At 40.5% G+C, this 18,887-nt stretch overlaps 1 long non-coding RNA gene across 2 annotated transcripts; it reads right to left on the bottom strand.

The window, feature by feature from the left end:
- Positions 1 to 3,497: 3,497 nt before the first annotated feature.
- LOC125446549 (uncharacterized) lies at positions 3,498 to 18,886 on the bottom strand. 2 transcript variants are annotated; one of them, XR_007246425.2, is made up of 4 exons: positions 18,809 to 18,886; positions 18,506 to 18,699; positions 16,491 to 16,615; positions 3,498 to 4,336 (listed from the first exon to the last, which is right to left on the bottom strand). It is a non-coding gene; the product is annotated as an uncharacterized LOC125446549 (long non-coding RNA). The 2 variants fall into 2 exon arrangements; XR_007246424.2 differs by lacking the exon at positions 3,498 to 4,336 and adding an exon at positions 6,822 to 9,717.
- Position 18,887: the final 1 nt, after the last annotated feature.

The raw sequence follows: 18,887 nt of genomic DNA, 5'->3' as shown, positions 1-18,887 counted from the left end.
AAAGAGTACTGGTGATGTGGATACCAGATGGCAGACCTGATGCTGCCTTTTACCAAGGTTGGGGGGATTATGTGGGTGAGGTTCAGTTGGGCTTGCCTCTGGAAAACCCAGCCCTGCGCTTGCAAGAAGAGTGTGACAGTGCTGCCTAGTGTTGTGGCCAATATTTATCTGTGGATGTGGTGTATATGGACTTCAGCAAGGCATTTGATAAGGTTCCCCATGGTAGGCTCATTCAGAAGGTCAGGAGGAATGGGATACAGGGGAACTTAGCAGTCTGGATACAGAATTGGCTGGCCAACAGAAGGCAGCGAGTGGTAGTAGAAGGAAAATATTCTGCCTGGAAGTCAGTGGTGAGTGGTGTTCCACAGGGCTCTGTCCTTGGGTCTCTACTGTTTGTAATCTTTATTAATGACTTGGATGAGGGGATTGAAGGATGGGTCAGCAAGTTTGCAGATGACACAAGGTTGGAGGTGTCGTTGACAGTATAGAGGGCTGTTGTAGGCTGCAGCGGGACATTGACAGGATGCAGAGATGGGCTGAGAGGTAGCAGATGGAGTTCAACCTGGATAAATGCAAGGTGATGCATTTTGGAAGGTCGAATTTGAAAGCCGAGTACAGGATTAAGGATAGGATTCTTGGCAGTGTGGAGGAACAGAGGGATCTTGGTGTGCAGACACACAGATCCCTTAAAATGGCCACCCAAGTGGACAGGGTTGTTAAGAAAGCATATGGTGTTTTGCCTTTCATTAGCTGGGGGATTGAGTTTAAGAGTCGTGAGATCTTGTTGCAGCTCTATAAAACTTTGGTTAGACCGCACTTGGAATACTGCGTCCAGTTCTGGTCGCCCTATTGTAGGAAAGATGTGGATGCTTTGGAGAGGGTTCAGAGGAGGTTTACCAGGATGCTGCCTGGACTGGAGGGCTTATCTTATGAAGAGAGGTTGACTGAGCTCGGACTTTTTTCATTGGAGAAAAGGAGGAGGAGAGGGGACCTAATTGAGGTATACAAGATAATGAGAGGCATAGATAGAGTTGACAGCCAGAGACTATTTCCCAGGGCAGAAATGGCTAACACGAGGAGTCATAGTTTTAAGCTGGTTGGAGGAAAGTTTAGAGGGGATGTCAGAGGCGGGTTCTTTACACAGAGAGTTGTGAGAGCATGGAATGCGTTGCCAGCAGCAGTTGTGGAAGCAAGGTCATTGGGGTCATTTAAGAGACTGCTGGACATGCATATGGTCACAGAAATTTGAGGGTGCATACATGAGGATCAATGGTCAGCACAACATCGTGGGCTGAAGGGCCTGTTCTGTGCTGTACTGTTCTATGTTCTATGAACTATTACAGACTACCTGTTACAGGCTATATGTCCAGCTCTTACCAATACCTATTAATAACTATTTCTTCAACTGTCTTGCAATCGAGGCTCAGTAATTTGTTCAGTTGTTTTTGACATATCATGTAAATGAATTAAGATGTCTCCTCTGTGGTCTCAAAATGGCTTTTTCTAGTCATGTTAGTTTCCTGTAAACACCTAACTATAAAAGTGGGTAAGTCCTACTAAATGAATAGTTTTTAAAATGAGTAATAGTCTGGTAAATGTCCTTCACAGCTCAATCATTCTTAGTAATGGACACTGAAAATCTGTTACCCAGAATCCAATCTGTACCTTGCTACCTACTGTTTCTTCCAAGTGGTGTTCAAGATATAGAATGAACTCATCAGCTGAGCGGAGGTAGCAGGAGGTTTCCCTGCCTAAGTTTGAACTGATCCCCTGAAAATTCAAGGAGCCCAGAGCCACTTCCTCCTAACTATAAAACACTACTATCACCTATGATGCATCTATCCTGCTGCTAGTGCAGGAAAATCCAAACCAAGCGTGATGATGTGTGAACCTGCAGCTGTCTGTAAGATATGATTCACTAAGTCTGACTATATCAGGCTTCTCCTGACTAATCTGTGGGATCTCTCTTCTCATGTTAACAAAGGTCCCTAGATGTTAGTGAAGACAATCTTAGCAAGGTTAACTAGGTGGAGTGTACATTGGCATTTCTGAGGTCTGGGTTAATGGCGAGTAGTCCTTGCAGTTGTCATTTTAACTGAACTTTTTACAGTGATTTGATGGAACTATGGGGCTTACTGGGCCATTAGAGTTTGGAGTCAGTCACAATCCTGTGGATTCACGGTCTCATGCAAGTCAGTCCATAAGGAACATTTCCTTTCCAAAGGGTATATGTGAACCTGATGTTGTTTTTCATATTGTCATAGTTTCATTATCATTATTAATGACAGTCATATTTTATTTCGATAAATTCCATTAATTGAACTGAATTATTCCCATCTGTCAAGGTGGGATTTAAACTCAGGTCTCCAGACCATCAGATGGGGCTCTTCCATTACTAGTCCAGTTGAATTATCATTACGTACTAAATCTGTCTTACGTAGCAGAGTTTCACCTACTTTAAACACCTCAAAGTTTCTTTTTGTGTTCTCAGGACACATTTCTCCCTGACCCTTTCTGTAATGTTATGTTGTCATTATGTAAAAGGTATAAAAATTGATTTACTGGATATCTTGTATCTGTGGACGTTGGAGTCAGTGTACAAGTGGCTAAAAATAGTCAACAGCAGTTCTTCAAAATCTAGGTCACAAATCATGCCAGCACATAAAGGGGATATTAAAATGAGAAAAATGCTCAGATCTTTGGTTGTGGGGGAAATGGGCCTGAATTTGGCATTTGGAAAATATCACTTGGAGTTTCTTTTCCCCAAATGTCCTCTCTTCCCCCTCCATCTGGGTAGGGGATGTTTGGAACCTATGATAGAAGTCACTCAGAGAGAACTGTATTGGCTCAATGTTTCTGGTGACTTCTCCTTGTATTCTAATTTCCTCTTCTTCACTAATGGTTTAATCATTTTTTTTTAAATTTTTTGCCAAGTCTTCTGAACTACCACTTATCTTTTTGAAATTATAGTGAGAGATTGAAAGAAAAACTATCTTTCACTTTCTTAGTTAGCCATGGTGTGTCCTTGGCTTAGAATCTTTCCTTAGCACTGGAATACTCAGAAAAGAGACATTCTAAAAGAGCTCCTTAAATGACTGCCACTGCATCTCAACTGACCTATCCTTGAACATAAATCTCCCCTTCCCCCACCGCATCCCAAAACCAGCCCAGTTCGTCCCCTCGCCCCACCGCACCACACAACCAGCCCAGCTCTTCCCCTCCACCCACTGCATCCCAAAACCAGTCCAACCTGACTCTGCCTCCCTAACCTGTTCCTCCTCTCACCCATCCCTTCCTCCCACCCCAAGTCGCACCTCCATCTCCTACCTACTAACCTCATCCCACCTCCTTGACCTGTCCGTCTTCCCTGGACTGACCTATCCCCTCCCTACCTCCCCACCTATATTCTCCTCTCCACCTATCTTCTTTTCTCTCCATCTTTGGTCCGCCTCCCCCTCTCTCCCTATTTATTCCTGAACCCTCACCCCATCCCCCTCTCTGATGAAGGGTCTAGGCCCGAAACGTCAGCTTTTGTGCTCCTGAGATGCTGCTGGGCCTGCTGCATTCATCCAGCCTCACATTTTATTAACATAAATTCTCAGTTCACTTTAGCTATCTCTGTCTTCATGTCTTCAATAACTACCCTTTTTTCCTTTTTTGGTGTTTGAAGCATCAGTGTTCAATCCACTTGTTTCCCTTTTAAATTCAATACAAAATTCATTCATTATATGACCACTGCTATCGAAAGATACCTTCACAAAGTCAGCATTTAAACCTGTCTCATTGCACATTACCAGACAGTGTGAACTCCTTGATCCTAGGTTGGCTCTAAAACATACCGCTCCAAGAACCTGCCCAGAAAAGGTTTTCACAAACTCTTTGAACATTCAAGCTGTCCTTGCCAAGTGAAGCATCCAATCCCTATGCTGATTAAAATGACCTATCGTTATCACATACCTTTCTCACAAATCTCCATTAGTTTTTCCTGTATACTCTGTGGTTGCCGTTTAACTTATCTTTCATGTTTCTCATCTCTATGCAAACATACTTCTACATATTGATCTCCTAAACTAAGGTTATCTCTCTCCATTATACTTGTACCATCCTTAATTGAAAGAGCTATCCTTCCACATTTTCCAAGCTTCCTGTCTGTTTGCAGTGTGGTAATACATTTTATTTTGAAGGAAGTACATAAGATTTTGAATTGTCTTGTCAAGGTGGATGTGAAAAGGAGGACCAGTTCAGAAGTAGCAGCACTGTTTTAAAATTAGGAGTCACTTCTTTAGGGTAGGGAAGGCAATTATTTTTTGTCCCTCAGTTATGCAACTTTGGAATTCTGAAAGAAAGAAAGTCACAGAAAGAATAAAAAGAATAAAGAAATTACACAAATAGAGTTTTATCTTCTGTACAAAGGTCTTCAAACATAGCTCCAGGGCTTCTGCAAGCTCTCTGTGAGGTGTCCCAGGCCTCAAGGAGTCCCTGCACTTCAGGCCTACAGCTGCTGGGTGTCCCTGCTCTGGGCACTGCCACTGTTGTGGCTAACGACCCGCTGAGCACCACTGCAACAGTACCCCCACCCCCAGTTCAAAAGTCCACGTTTCAGGCCGAACACAGCCAGAGGTCCTCTCACCAGGCACTTCCATCATTGCAATCAGTCTAAACCCGCTCTCCCAAAACAGCAGCAGGCCTCTCCCTACCCAAACCCCAGAGACTTTCTTCAAGGTCCTCCCTTTCTCTCAGTCTCTCAGATTGTGGATAAGGGAAAAAAATGAATCCCTGGATTGGGTCATCTGACGATTGGAAGAGTTTGGAATGGATACTGACATGAACCTCAATGACAATGGGAAGAAATTTGTGCAATAGGTTCTGTGCTTTGGGATTTGAGGAATTCATTTCAGAAAGATGTGGATGGTGGGAGTTACCACAGAATCTGTGGAGAACTGGTCTTTCTATATCTAGAGATTGAATTCTAGACTCTTGAGTGGAATGTGAATCTGGTTATGATGGAATTCTTCACTGAATCCTCACTCGCTGCTAGTCAGATTCCCAGGAATGTTATAGTTTATCCCAGTTATGAGTCCTTGACAGTTTGAATGTACAGTGCAGACACCAAACCCCAACACCACTCCATCACTGGGGATAAATTCACAGAGAAACTTCACTTTTTCTTCCAGACTTGGAGTTTAAACCACTTTCTGAGAATCTGATCTCGTTGGGATTGGGATCTGGGAAAAAGGACAGAACCTTGGGTCAGCGTCACATTATCACAGACATTGAGCTCGTGATTAGGGTCAGGGTCAGAGGTCAAGGATTGAGAATTGGAAACCACACTGACAATAGATTGTCACTAACTGTGTCACTGAATTTCCAAATTATATTTCCATGTTTCCATTTCTCACTCTGCACGCGGAACATGAAATCCTGAAGGAGAAATCCAAACAGAGAGGAAAACAAAGAATTTTCATGGATTCTCAGATATGATGTTATAATATTTGAATGTTATTGATTTATTTTCTATTTCATTAAGCTAGTTTGCCTTTATTGTTGATACTTGTTTTTAAAAATGTGTTATTTCCTGCTTGTTATAATTATGGATTATGCTGATGAGTTAAAAATGTAGAGATTTGTCTTCAATTTAAGGTGAATTAGAGATGGTTTACCTTGTTATATTATACCTGTGTGTACTTACAGACAATGCATGAACTCTTGGCCTAATTTTGAGGCTTTCAAAAGCAGGAGAGTTCTGAGATCACAGTGGAGATGATTACATAATGTGGAGAAATACTGTAAGCAAGAACTGATGATTTTTGGACAAAACAAACAGAAGTGAGTTAGAAGAAAACTGATCAAAGGAAGTTGTAGTGAAATGAGTAGAGGGTGCTCATGCAGTGTGACTGTTAACAAAGCCTATACTTGGACCAGAAAGTCTCATTGCTAGAGTTATACCAGAGATCTGAGCACCCAGGCCCAGGGGTAAAAAGGAACTGCCTTCCAGACAGGGAACATGATTATAATGACCTATCAGAGTGAAACACAGTAAAAGATGATTAAATTGGGTTAAATCTCTTTGTTTGAGTTTAAGGTAGAAACTTTTTATTGGATCTTTGGATTTTTCTTACTCATTTAATGTGCCTATTTATCATTAATGCTTGTGTTTATTTTGTTCAAATTCATAAACTTTCTTTTGGTGATTCAGTTTCATCCTGGATTCCTGTTGCTTATCTTCATACCATTGTTTTTTCTCCACATAATGTTCTTTGAATTATTACATTGGGTCAAGCTAGACTCTGAAAAATATCCAGCTTGCTCAGCATTGTCAAAACTGAGATGACAGCAAAATCAGGGCTCAAGTACGATCTAAAAATATGATGACAGGATTATGAAATCCATAAATTTAAGCAGGATCTTTATACCTATAGAGGAAATCCAGAAAGGAAAGATATGGTGAAATGAATAAACAGGATTTCATGTGATTCATTATACTTACTGAAAAGGAAAATGGCTCTGTTTTCACTCTTGACAGTTTCTGAAAACAGAAGATTTGTGCCAGCTGGTACAACAAACTAACAAAAATTAATTTAAAATCCATGGTAAAAAGCTGGGAGTAAATTGTAAGCTAGGACTTCAAAGACAGAGATTTTAACAAATGAGAATCAATTGTAACTGTGTTAGTGTTCTACAAACTCTGGCAGGTTTTAAGGGTAGCTGCTTCAGACATATCACTCAAAAATGAACACTACAGGAGGACATGCAGTGTCAGTGCAGAAGCTGCAAAAAAAATGGACACCAGCAAGAGCCGTGCTGGTGAAGAGGGATGGGAGAGAAGCATGTAGCCCAAAGCAGAAGAAAAACACACAGAAGGAGACTAAAGAGTCTAAGGAAACTGAGGTAATGAGCAAGCAAGATTTCAGCAAGCTGCTGAAGCTTTTACAAACTAAACAGGTAGCAGCGGCCCACAGAGAAATGAGAATGGGTGATTTGAGAATGTTTATTATTGCAATGTTACTGGATCAGCACTTCAGAATGTTTTTAGACATCAAAATTGAGGGTCCTATCACTAATTACGTCCTAACTACAGAACAAGCTACATTAACACAAGTAGGAGGAGGACGACGAAAGAAGGCAAAGCAGAGGGAATGGGGGCAGTTAGAAACAGAAAGGATAGAGCTGATGGTCAGTTTTGTATGCCCCAATATTGAAACAACCATCTTTGGAATAGAGATATTCAGATTGCTGGGTGAATTTGTAGATTTAGAAGGTACAATAATTTGAAGAGTTAAAAAACACAGAGCATCAGCATGCATTATACCCCTGAACAGGAGTGACAGATAAAATAGACTAGGAGTGTAAAGGGAGAAGACAGAACAATTTGCAAGCTTTACCCAGAACTGTGGGCTAAACACAAAAGAAACTGTGGTTATGTGCAAATAGATCCAGTTGAGACACCAAAGATGATTCAGGAACTAAGACAGCGCTAGGGTTGTTTAATAGCTGTGGAAATATAAAAATAGTTGTGCAGCAATTGTGAGATAGATGCATGAATTGACGAAAAGGAGGCCTACAACCCCAATGGCTAAGACTTTCCAAGGCAATGGAAAGGAAAATGAAACAGTGACGTCAAACCACAAAAAGGAGAAATTATTTTTATCATTCCACAGATATTCTAGTTAATCACGATGATGGCGTAAGTGCAATTTACATAGAATGCCTGAGTAAATACCCACAGTCTCTGTTTCCTGTGGTTGTGTCAAGTATATTTGGTCAACGTGGTGTACCATGAAATCAACAAAAGGATGGGAAGCCAAAGAAACACACATGAGTCTGGGGAGACATGTGCTCCAATCATATTATGCGTGAGTACCCCTGGACTTAAACCAAACAGGCAGCCTTTCTTGTATACAATAATACAATGGGTATGAATAGTAGGGGCATAATGGTTTTGATCATGCATAAAATGCCCATGACAATGATGCCAACCATGACTACAAGACTAAGAGCCAGGGCCTGAGGCTACTCATGAGTCCAGAACTGACCAAGGAACCTCAAAACAGGCCAGCACTGGTAAAGGAAAACAGAATTATACATAACAATGTACACCATGAGTTGAACATCTCTGATATAAGCATGTTCAGGAAAGACCAGAACCTTATACTTCAGATTATCAGAAATTGTGATAAAACAGATGGCTCAATTCAATAGGAAAGGGGCACCAAAATGGGGTTCAATAAGGAAACTCTCAAACTGATCACAAAAGTAGGTCTGGACCATTATAATGCAACAACCCTGTTAAATGCACAAATCTCCGTAGATAATTCAATTGATTTGATGACCCTAGACCAAATTATCTGAACTTTAAACAGACAGCTTGAAAAGATTTTGAGTGAACCACTGGAGGCGCAACACACATAACTCCAAGCTAATCAGGATATGACACAGTAAATCGAGGCCACGGTAATGGTACTTCAGAGCCATTCCCAAACAAATAACAAACCAGTAAGGCCTCAGAAAAGGGAGCCTGAAATGATGTTTGTAGTGTTTATGCTTCATGAATGGTTGAACAAACATCAGAAAACCTTAGGCAAATTCAACAAGTCCTCAATGGATCAGCAATAACCAACTGTTTGAGTCAACTAAGACAACGTCCACCATAAATGGTTACAAACTCACAGGTCTGACTCAAACGTATTCAACAAATAATAACTATATAATACAAGAGAAAATGTTCAGAATAACCTTAGTTATAACTGTGATAACTGACAATTTACAATCTGGAGAGGTGTACAATGTTGAAAATGTGCTATTTAGGACAGGATATAGTGAGGCATCATTGCGTCCTTCCTTATGCAATAAAAATATGACAGAAGATATTACATACCAGCCTAGAGGGGTGCAGCACAGGAAAATCAACGATCTTGAGCTGCTATCAAATTTGCAAGACAAAGAAAACTTTAACACAACTGCAAACTGTACCATGGAATCCATGTCAGCTGATATACAGCCTACTCAAGTGACCTACATGAAGAAGGGCTACTATTGTGTCACCATGGGCCTGACTTCGTTCCAGCACAGGAACAAGTGATACCCCCTGGAAAACAAAACTGTGTGTTTTACGCCACCGCTACCATCAAGGGTAGGAAGGATGGAACTTGTAGACATCCATCAAGGGAAGGAGGTCAATCTAGATGTTATAAAAAGATTCAAGGATGAATTGGAGTAATATTCAAACAGTTCTCCTGTTCCATTCCCCTGCTACCTGAACATTTGACCACAATTAAGACTGAATAAGAAAAAGTACACAAAATATACCATACCCTAGAAGAGAAATCCAAAAATGTCAAAAGACAAATTCAATAAATTGACGATACCACACGGTACGATGACCTTTCGAAGTGGGGCGGTTCAATGTATAAATACATTCCTGGTTACAGACAATATCACATGCAACTGTGAATTGTGTGCTACCTGACAGGAATGACTTGCTACTTCAATAAGTCAACAGAAAGACAACAGAAAGAAACATACATCAACATCTAGAATAATGCGAAGGGGAGATCGAACTGCACACTACTTATGCCATACTATGATGGTACAGATAGCCATTGTGTTTTGGATTCCCTCTACTATTCCGGATGACTGGCCACTGTAGGAAGTAGAGAATTCTCAGCAACACTTAATTAGTTGGCTGTCTTCAGCAGGGCCAAAGGTCAAAAGGAAAGGCTGAAAAGGGAAAAATCAGTTTAGTAAAGTTTAGAATAATCTTGGAAGCAAGTAGTAGCTTAGGGAAAATAACAAATATAATTAATCCAGTACATTAAGGTTGTTAAAATATATTTGTAGAACAACAGGGCACAAATAGAGGAGAAAGTGTTAAAACAAATAATTATGTCGCAGTTACTAAATAATCACACAGGACAGTGAAGTGGTAACACTCCCAGACGAAGAATGCTATGCCCAGACCAAATGACTTCCCTACTGTGAACAATAAGCAGCTAATATGTTCCAGTAAGTAATGACTAGGTGTCCCATCAAAACAAGATTAAACACATAGCAGTTGACTATCTGCGTACCTTCCTCTCCTTGTGCATGTGCCCTGGTGTTTATTTACTATTCAAATGTCAAAGATGGAATTTGACCATGATTGGATAAATAGAATTGTGTGTCTTAGTGGTGATTGATATATTCAAATAATGTAACGCTCACATAAAAACAGTACAAAAATCAAAGTTTGGTTAGAGTTCTTAGAGGTTCATTTTTCTCAGGGGAAATATGGGTCTTCCTTGCACATGCACAAATAAACACCAGAGAAGCTTTGAAGTGTTTCCATCTGGTTTTGTGGGTTGAGATAAACTGAAGAAACCTGCCCTTTCATTAGGCTGCGACTCAGAACTGACACAGCTCTGTGAAGATAATGGTTTGGCAAGCATTATTCTCATAAATTAATGCTTCCTCATTGCATAGTAAGAAAAACATAAGGTCAGATCCAAAGTTCAGTTGGGAGACGTAAGGAGCTTGAGCCTGAGAACCTGGAAAAGGGACACACAGTTGTGCATCAGAGAAGAAAAATAATGTATCTTCCAACAAACCTGAATCAAGACATTCTGAGTAACAGTGATTTGTTAATATAACTAAGCTTGCTCCAGAAGCAAGAGATGATTTCAACAGATGAAAAGACAAATTCAAATGTATCCTCTTCATGCCAATAAAAAGGAACATAATTTAAACTCTTCTTCACTTTACCAATTTTGGTATGACTAGAATAGAAATTGCCAGACAGAGCCCAATGCTAAAATCCGCAAATAGCTATCAGAACCATCCAGATCTGAAAGTACAAGTATCCTTTCTGCTCCTTGTGTAAATGATTCACAAATTAAGTACCTGGGATTTGATCCTTCTTCCATGCAGACTCTGCCAGTGAATTATCTAGAAAATGCAGCTGTGATGACCTTTCAGAGTGAAAAATATTCAGACAACAGGCACTGTATTGAAGGAATCATTAGGGTATTTTATGGAAGTTTGAACATCACAGTGATTCTGGCATTTCTGCATCTTCAGTCAGAATCATGTTTGGAAATGAACAGAATAGATTGTGATTTTTCTTCATCATTAGATGCTTTGAAGAATTGCAAGAAAGCAAAAAGTAAAAGAAGGCAAGTCTTTCCTCCCTAAATCGTTTTCCAAGACCGGATTATCTGCTACAATTAAATCAAAGCTGGGTAGTCAGAATGTAACCTTAACCGTGATTCAGGGCAAAGGAGGAAACCATTTGAATAGAATGTGCAGATTCTGGTTTACAATATCTGACAGAGTTCTGAGGCTGAATGTGAAAAGATCCCTGATTGTTATCATATCAACGATGGAGAGGAAATGGAGACCATCTCTGGAACTAGTATTGATGAATGGAGAGCAGTTCCTCCTGGCTGCAGCAGAGAAATTTATGAGTTGCTTGTAAGATTCCAATGGCAGGATGCCTCAGAATGGAGAAAAGTCAGGCAAAAATAACAAAACATTCTTTTTGGCCTGGATTACATAGGATGTGGCTAAATTTTGTCAGACAGGTCATATATGTCAAATTGAGAAACTCCAACCATCAGTTAAACCAGGCCTTTGATTCACATAGCAGCTTTGGATCAACCATTTAGTGGATCTTATGAGCTTGTATGGGATACCTAACCAATTCCAAAGAAGTCATCAATTTTTTTTTAGCTATCATGGATGTATCTATGCAGCTCCCTGATGAAAATATTACAGTAAACATTGAAGAATTAGTTCAATTCTTCCTGAGGCATGGATTGCTCAATAAAGTAAAAAGGTCGAACCTTGTGTCCCAGATATTTAAAGAAACAATGGTAGCCTAGGACAAAATAGCTTAAGGGCCACATTTTCACCATGATAGAGAGCCTCTCTATCATGGAGAAGATGACAGAGAAGTCTGAAAATTGGAAGCCCTGTCATATACATTTAGTTTCCTGTTTTCAAAGGGGTAAGTTTAAGGATGGCCCAGCTTTCATGCTTGCATGGTTCACAGAGATAGATGACAAGTTTAATGATCTGCTAGCTTCATTCAAATTCTATTTTAATACTTGTGCTGTCTGAGATCTGGAATGTGCAAATCAGACCAGATCAGATCTCTCCCTGATGAAGGGTCTAGGCCCAAAACGTCAGCTTTTGTGCTCCTAAGATGCTGCTCGGCCTGCTGCGTTCATCCAGCTTCACACTTTGTTATCTCGGATTCTCCAGCATCTGCAGTTCCCATTATCTCAGACCTCTCTCTAGTGAGTTTACTTTGGACAGCCAAGGTAATTCTCTGGAGAAGTGATATCCCACGTGGATATGGTCCCAGAATACCGTGGGTGGGGGTCGAAGGGGATTAGGTATTCATTGACATTGCAAACAAAAGGCAATCTGCCTAATATGTGCATAATCCATGGGAATGATCAAACTGCTCTCATCCAGTTTCTCTACCAGGGTAGGATCACACCATTTAAAGCTTTTCATACAAGGCATAAATTTGGACATATTCATCATGCCATAAATGCTCAACCTGCCTTCAATAGATGAAAATGGTACAACAATTATAACATTACCTACTGCATTATCGACAAAATGAAGTCTTAGAATGAGCTGATAGGAGTATTAGTAAGTGCTTGTTGGAGAAGACATAACCAGAGGTTGTGGATAACTTTAGAGGATTTCTATGCAAATCAACAGAAATCTCACGCATCATTAAACTGGCTCATAAAGTTGGGAGAAGGATTTTCCAAGATGGCGTTGGAAGACGTTGTGGAGTTATTTGCAAGAAAAAGAGCGAACAACGGAACATTTGGAAAGATTGATACGAAGTGAGTCTGTGGAATCAGCTGAAGATGACAAAGAAGTAGAAATTTCGGTGTGGATGCTCAAGAAAGTGATGAAAGTCAAAACAGCATCAAAAGTATTGACAGATTTATTGCTGAAGTACAATCCATCTATCAATCATAGCAATTGAATCAAAAGTGATATAGAAATGCTTTGCTCAAATGCAAAATTTTATAGGAATTAAAAAGGCATCCCAACTTCCCATAATAATTCTCTTTACAAAAAACAAGCCAACTGCAAATCCACAAGTAGAATCAGAAAAATGCCTCTTTCCTGCCACCATCTTGCTCCTAGATTTTCCCTCCCTTTCAGACTCTATCTGCTAGATCCATAGCTGTTGGATGTCATTTTTAACTAAGCACTTATCACCATCAGATTCATCTGTCTCACTGTAATTGACACATCACAATCATCAGTACACCATGCTTTACAATACTACATAACTGCTTTTCATCTCATCTTTTAGTTTATTCCATCTATTTATATGCATTTTTATGAATATTTATTGTTTGCAGTTTTGTTAACTGATATACTTTCTTTTGAGGTGCTTAAGTGTTTTAATGTATTTATTAGTCAGTACTAATGTTTTCAAACTTTAATGACCGTATTTATGGTTATTTGGGTCATATTTACGTAAAGGAAGGCCTCAGTGGTATCTGCACTTTTTGTTATCCACTGACATTCCATTTCATTCACAGGCATTGGGAACTGAGTACAATAGAAAGTCTCCAATGATAGAAAGAGGAAAAAAGCAGCTCATTGAATCCTGTAGTCAAGACTGGTGGAATTGAACTTCGTCTCCATAAATTTTCTTCTTGTTCTTCTACCCTTCATATTAAGTGCCTTGTCTGTGTGCAGCTTTCTGTTTATTTGTGAACGGGGACTTTAAGAAGCGATAAAGGCTTAGTTGTTGGGTTATAAGTTAGCTATTTTTCTTTCTGAAATGCCATTAGCTAAAGACAATTCGGTTGTAATAAAATAGCTTCTTGTCAATTACAGAAACTGGTGAGTGTTACTTTCTAACTTTAATTCATCAGTCAGGAAAATTGGGGACTTTGGGCAGTTCAGCTAAGCTTTTCACATTTGTGATGAGTGGGGCTCAATTTCTAGTACACCATCCCACTGAATCACGAAAAATCTCAAGTATAAACTGCTCTGCGGCTTCTCCTCTCCCTAACTCTTGACAATTCAAGTCCCATGTCCCTCCAAGATCTCTGCAATCTTGCAAATCCCTTCATCTGATCATTGACACCCATGTCATTTGGGGTCTATGTTCTACAAGTCCCTCCTTAAATCTCTCTGAATAATTGTCTCTCCACCCCACCCCAGTCTGTCCCTCCTCAAATCCCACTTCTTTGACAATGTTTTTAGGATATTTCCTACAAATATCTAATTTATCTTGGTGCTAACTTTTGGATGTTTTAATGTGTTAAATAAATATAAATTAGAACTCTTACCCCAATTCTCAAGTTACTGACCTGGACATTGTCTGGTCCCTAGCGCTCTCTGTACGAGTGGAGACCTGGGGCATGAATACTAAGAGACAATAGGGACTTGTCATGGCTGAGACACATCCAGCCTTCCGGGTGAGCTGACTGATGAGGAACAGGACTCCTGGCTGATTCTCCCCCTCCACTGATCAAGATGCTCTGGTTAATTGGAATACATCCAATAGTCCCCCAGAATTTACCCCTCCCCTGGGTGCTTTTCTAACTGAATCCTTTCTAACCAGTGAGTACCTGACTGTATTACTAGCTATAGCAAGAATCAGTGAGTGACTTGTAATTGATGCTGCTCTGAAAGAACGTTGAGTTTATACTGGGACATCTATACACATTAATGTCTTCCAGTCGTGAGATTTGATGGTCTGGTGAAATGTTAAATTGACCTTGAAAATGTTCGGACAATTTGAGACAAATACTGCTGATCAGACAGTGTTTTAGAACAACAGCTGCTCTAAATGACCCCTGGACATGGACACCACTCAGTACAACGGAAACAAATGTGGAGATTTTGGTGAATGGTAAAAGTGGAGTCGATGAAACATTCTTGGTGTATCTCACACCGAAAAGGTTCTTCTACAGTGTAGATTCACGATGATCCTGAAAGTCAGACAACTGAGAGATATTTTCATTACAAAACTCATTCCAATAATGATGGTCTCAAATACATTGACTACTATCACATCCTTCATACCTGAATGGCTTCTTATCTGTGTGAATCTACTGGTGCTTCAGGCTATAAGAGAAACGGATGAAAGTCTGGCCACAAACATCAATCCTGCAGAGGTCATGTGTTTCATTAGGTTAAAGACATCAGGAAACGTCCCAGTAAAAACCCTGCAACTGAAGGGCTACCTGAATATGCTGGACCACAAAGGTTTTGCTGAGGAGGTGAATGCTTCATCACACACCTCACACTTGAAGGGTTTTCCCGTAAGGATCCTCTGGCACCTTTGACAACCAAAGTAATGGTTGCGAGCCTTATCACAAATCTAACACCTGAAGGTTTCTTCACATGGATCCTCTGATGATCAAAGCAGCTTAATAACTGTGTGGAACTGTCATATAACTCACAAGTGAATGGTTTCTTCTGTGTGAATGCGTTGCTGTAAATGGAGGTTTGCTAACTGACTGAATTTATTTGCCACACGTCTTGCACAAACCTGGTTTCTCCTCTTTGTCACTGCAAAATAGAGTCTCCATGGAGAATGATGTGTCACACACCTCAGAAGTCAATAACTTCTTGGCTATGTGAAAATGTTGATGTTTGCAAAGGGACAAGTTCAATAATGATTTGCTGCACATCTCACATGTGCATAGTTTTTCAGTATTTTCATATTTTTCCATGTTGGTGCATGAGAAATTGCACTGAAGTGAAGAATGATTTGTCGTATAACATAGGAGTATTTTCTCTTGCAAATGCACTGATGGACAGGGACATTCGATGGCTGTGATAACGATCTGTTACATACCTCACAAGTGAGTGGTTTCTCCTTTGTGTGAAGGCATTGCTGTACAAGGAGAGGTATTAACTATGAGAAAGACATGTTGCAAACATTACACTTGAATGGATTTTTCATCATTTGAACATGTTGATGTTTACAGTGAGTTGGTAAATGCAAAAATGATTCATCACAATCTCATATGGGAATGGTTTCTCCTCTGTGTGCATGTACTGATGTATGCACAGAGTTGATGAGTTCCTCTCCAGAGGGAACCCTCTTGCACTTCAAGAAATCAGCGCTTTGGAAGAATTGCAAAGGGGTCGAGGGGAATTGCACGAGGGGTCATAGTTTTAATCTGGTTGGTGGAAAGTATAGAGGGGATGTCAGAGGCAGGTTCTTTACGCAGAGAGTTGTGAGAACATGGAATGCGTTGCCAGCAGCAGTTGTGGAAGCAAGGTCATTGGGGTCATTTAAGAGACTGCTGGACATGTATATGGTCACAGAAAATTGAGGGTGCATACATGAGGATCAATGGTCGGCACAACATTGTGGGCTGAAGGGCCTGTTCTGTGCTGTACTGTTCTATGTTCTATGTTCTAAAGCCACCTCAAACCTGAAGGGTTTCACCCGTGTGAAACTTCTGATCTCTCGGGAAGCTTGAAGATATGAAAAAGACATTATTGTATACCTCACACTTGAAGAGTTTTGTTTCCATGTAGCCATCTGTGTTGATGGTGCATTATGAGATGCACCTTGCGAATTAGGAAATCTTAGCCTGCAGTGTGGCTTCCTCACATTTGAACAGTCTCTCACCTGTAGGAATGAGTTCAGGAGAATCAATGAACAATTAGAGCTCTCGCCACACTTGGTGCTCACACACATTTCCCAGCCCCACTGATTGCCCATAGCCGAACCTTTCGTGGAAAGATTCCACGGTTCTTGCGGAAAGATCCATATCAATGACAGTTTAAAATCTGATGATATGTTAACACTCCCCTGAGCTGACTAAATTTCCAGATGATACTTTCACTGTCTAGTCCTCGCTGTGCTGACCAGTATTGAGAGAGATTGGATAGCTTCTCATAACTGTGTTGTTGATTCTTGGGTTATGGTCAGGTTCTACCTGTGGCACTTATCCTCTCTGTCATCTGTAAACCAGGAAAAGTAAACTTTCTCCTACTTCACCTCCATTCCTGGCAGATTCTTCAGTTAAAGACTCATCCACAATGAGAGCCAGTCCACTATTTCACTGTGTGAGATATTATTTGAAAGCTCTTTCTTTCTCTCACTTGGCTTTTACATCCCACAGTTTCCAGCAGGAGCAATGGAAAATGACCAGTTGGAAAGTGGCTCCCTTCTTTCCAAAGCCGAGCATTCCCATCTTCCCAGGTACCATGAGGAGAAGGCAAATGCTATTCGGTGGAGTCTAAATTCAGTTGTGGATTAATTATGATCCCAAGTCATACTGATGAAAACCAATTTTATCCTTAAAGTTGTGTTCATAAAAAAAATCTTTAAAAATTCTAATTCAATTAAAATTTTTAAATTTCTTCCCTTTGTTTCTAAAGTTATTTGAAGAAACTCACAGGGCAGAAAGTGCCAGAAGCTAAGGAAAGTATTGCTTCAGTGTGACTGACTAAAGCGTTCTTGTTTATCCTGGGAACTTGGATACACTGCACTTGCTCATTCTGCACATCTCAAATTCAACTGTCAGCCACAGCCTTGGGCAAAACTATCAAATCGAAACTCAGGCTTTTCAGAAAGGCTGAAGTCTACAGGTAGGAAAGGTGTTAAAAGACAGTTCAGTAAATGTTTCAACAGGTATGGCTGCTGAATTGCCATTGATGTGCAACATAACCCAGAAACCACTGGACCGCATTTTCATTCTTGGGGATTTGGGTTTGAGTCAGGCCTGCTACCCTAAGTAGTAGTTTGAAGAAAGCCACCAGGCAGCCGAATGCTGCGACTGGCATGGATTAATGATTGGTGAACCAACAGAAAGAGATAATAGGAATGATAGGATCTTTCTCATATTGACAGGCTGTGACAAGTGGGTAGACAAGGACAGAAACTCAGCAGGTCTGTCAGCATCTGGACAGCGTTGTTGAACTGGAAAGGGTTCAGCAAAGATTTATGAGGATGTTGCCATGGTCAGCTACATAGAGAGGCCGAATAGGCTGGGGCTATTTTCCCTGGAGCATCAGAGGCTAAGGGGTGACTTTAGAAAATCATGAGTGGCATGGATAGGGTAAAGAGGCAAGGACTTTAACCTGGGGTGGGGGAGACCAAAACTCGAGGGCATAAGTTTAAGCGAAAAGGGACAGATATAAAAGGGACCTAACAGACAACTTTTTCCACACAGAGGGTGGTGCATGTATGGAAATGAGCTGCCAGAGGTAGTGGAGGAGGCTGGAACAATTACAACTATTAAAAGGCAAATGGATGGATATATGAATACAAAGGATTTAGAGGCCAAATGCCAGCAAATGGAACTAGATTTATTTAGGATATCTGGTCATACCTGGAGCAATGGATATGTTTCCGTGCTGTACAACTGCATGACTTTGTAAAGCAGAGTTAACATTTTGGATCCAGTAACCGTTATTTTGAGGTTTACTCTATGAATCAAAGGCTGACTGTGTGATTAAGCAACTGATTGTTCACTCCACACCAGGCCTCTCTAACTGATGTGATATACCTTACCTGACCCATCACTCAGACGCTCTGTCTTCACCTGATGCTGCGTTTCTTTGTACGATTTGGAAGGCAACACATGTCTAAACAGCTTTGGAGAGGAGAGGCTTGCGAAAGGACTTTAGTTTGCGAAGATTAAGGGGTGCAAGGGCTTTTTTGGGAGAAGGTGAGAGCAGCAAATTTACAGCAGTGAGGGGCAATACCTGAAAAGAAAAAGATAATTGTTAACAATATCACCAACATGCATTCACCTGGGTCACTCATACACCTGGATCAAAATTCACCTCCCTCAAACATTCCTGTATTACCCACCTTAACAACATCTGATACAGTGTTCAAAAAAATAAAACGCCACCATCCTTCAGGCACAGCGCATCCAGTGGTGAGAGGG

Source organism: Stegostoma tigrinum, chromosome 34, assembly GCF_030684315.1.
Source record: "Stegostoma tigrinum isolate sSteTig4 chromosome 34, sSteTig4.hap1, whole genome shotgun sequence".
Classification (NCBI taxonomy): Eukaryota; Metazoa; Chordata; class Chondrichthyes; order Orectolobiformes; family Stegostomatidae; genus Stegostoma; species Stegostoma tigrinum.
This window is presented reverse-complemented; position numbering and strand designations above follow the sequence as displayed.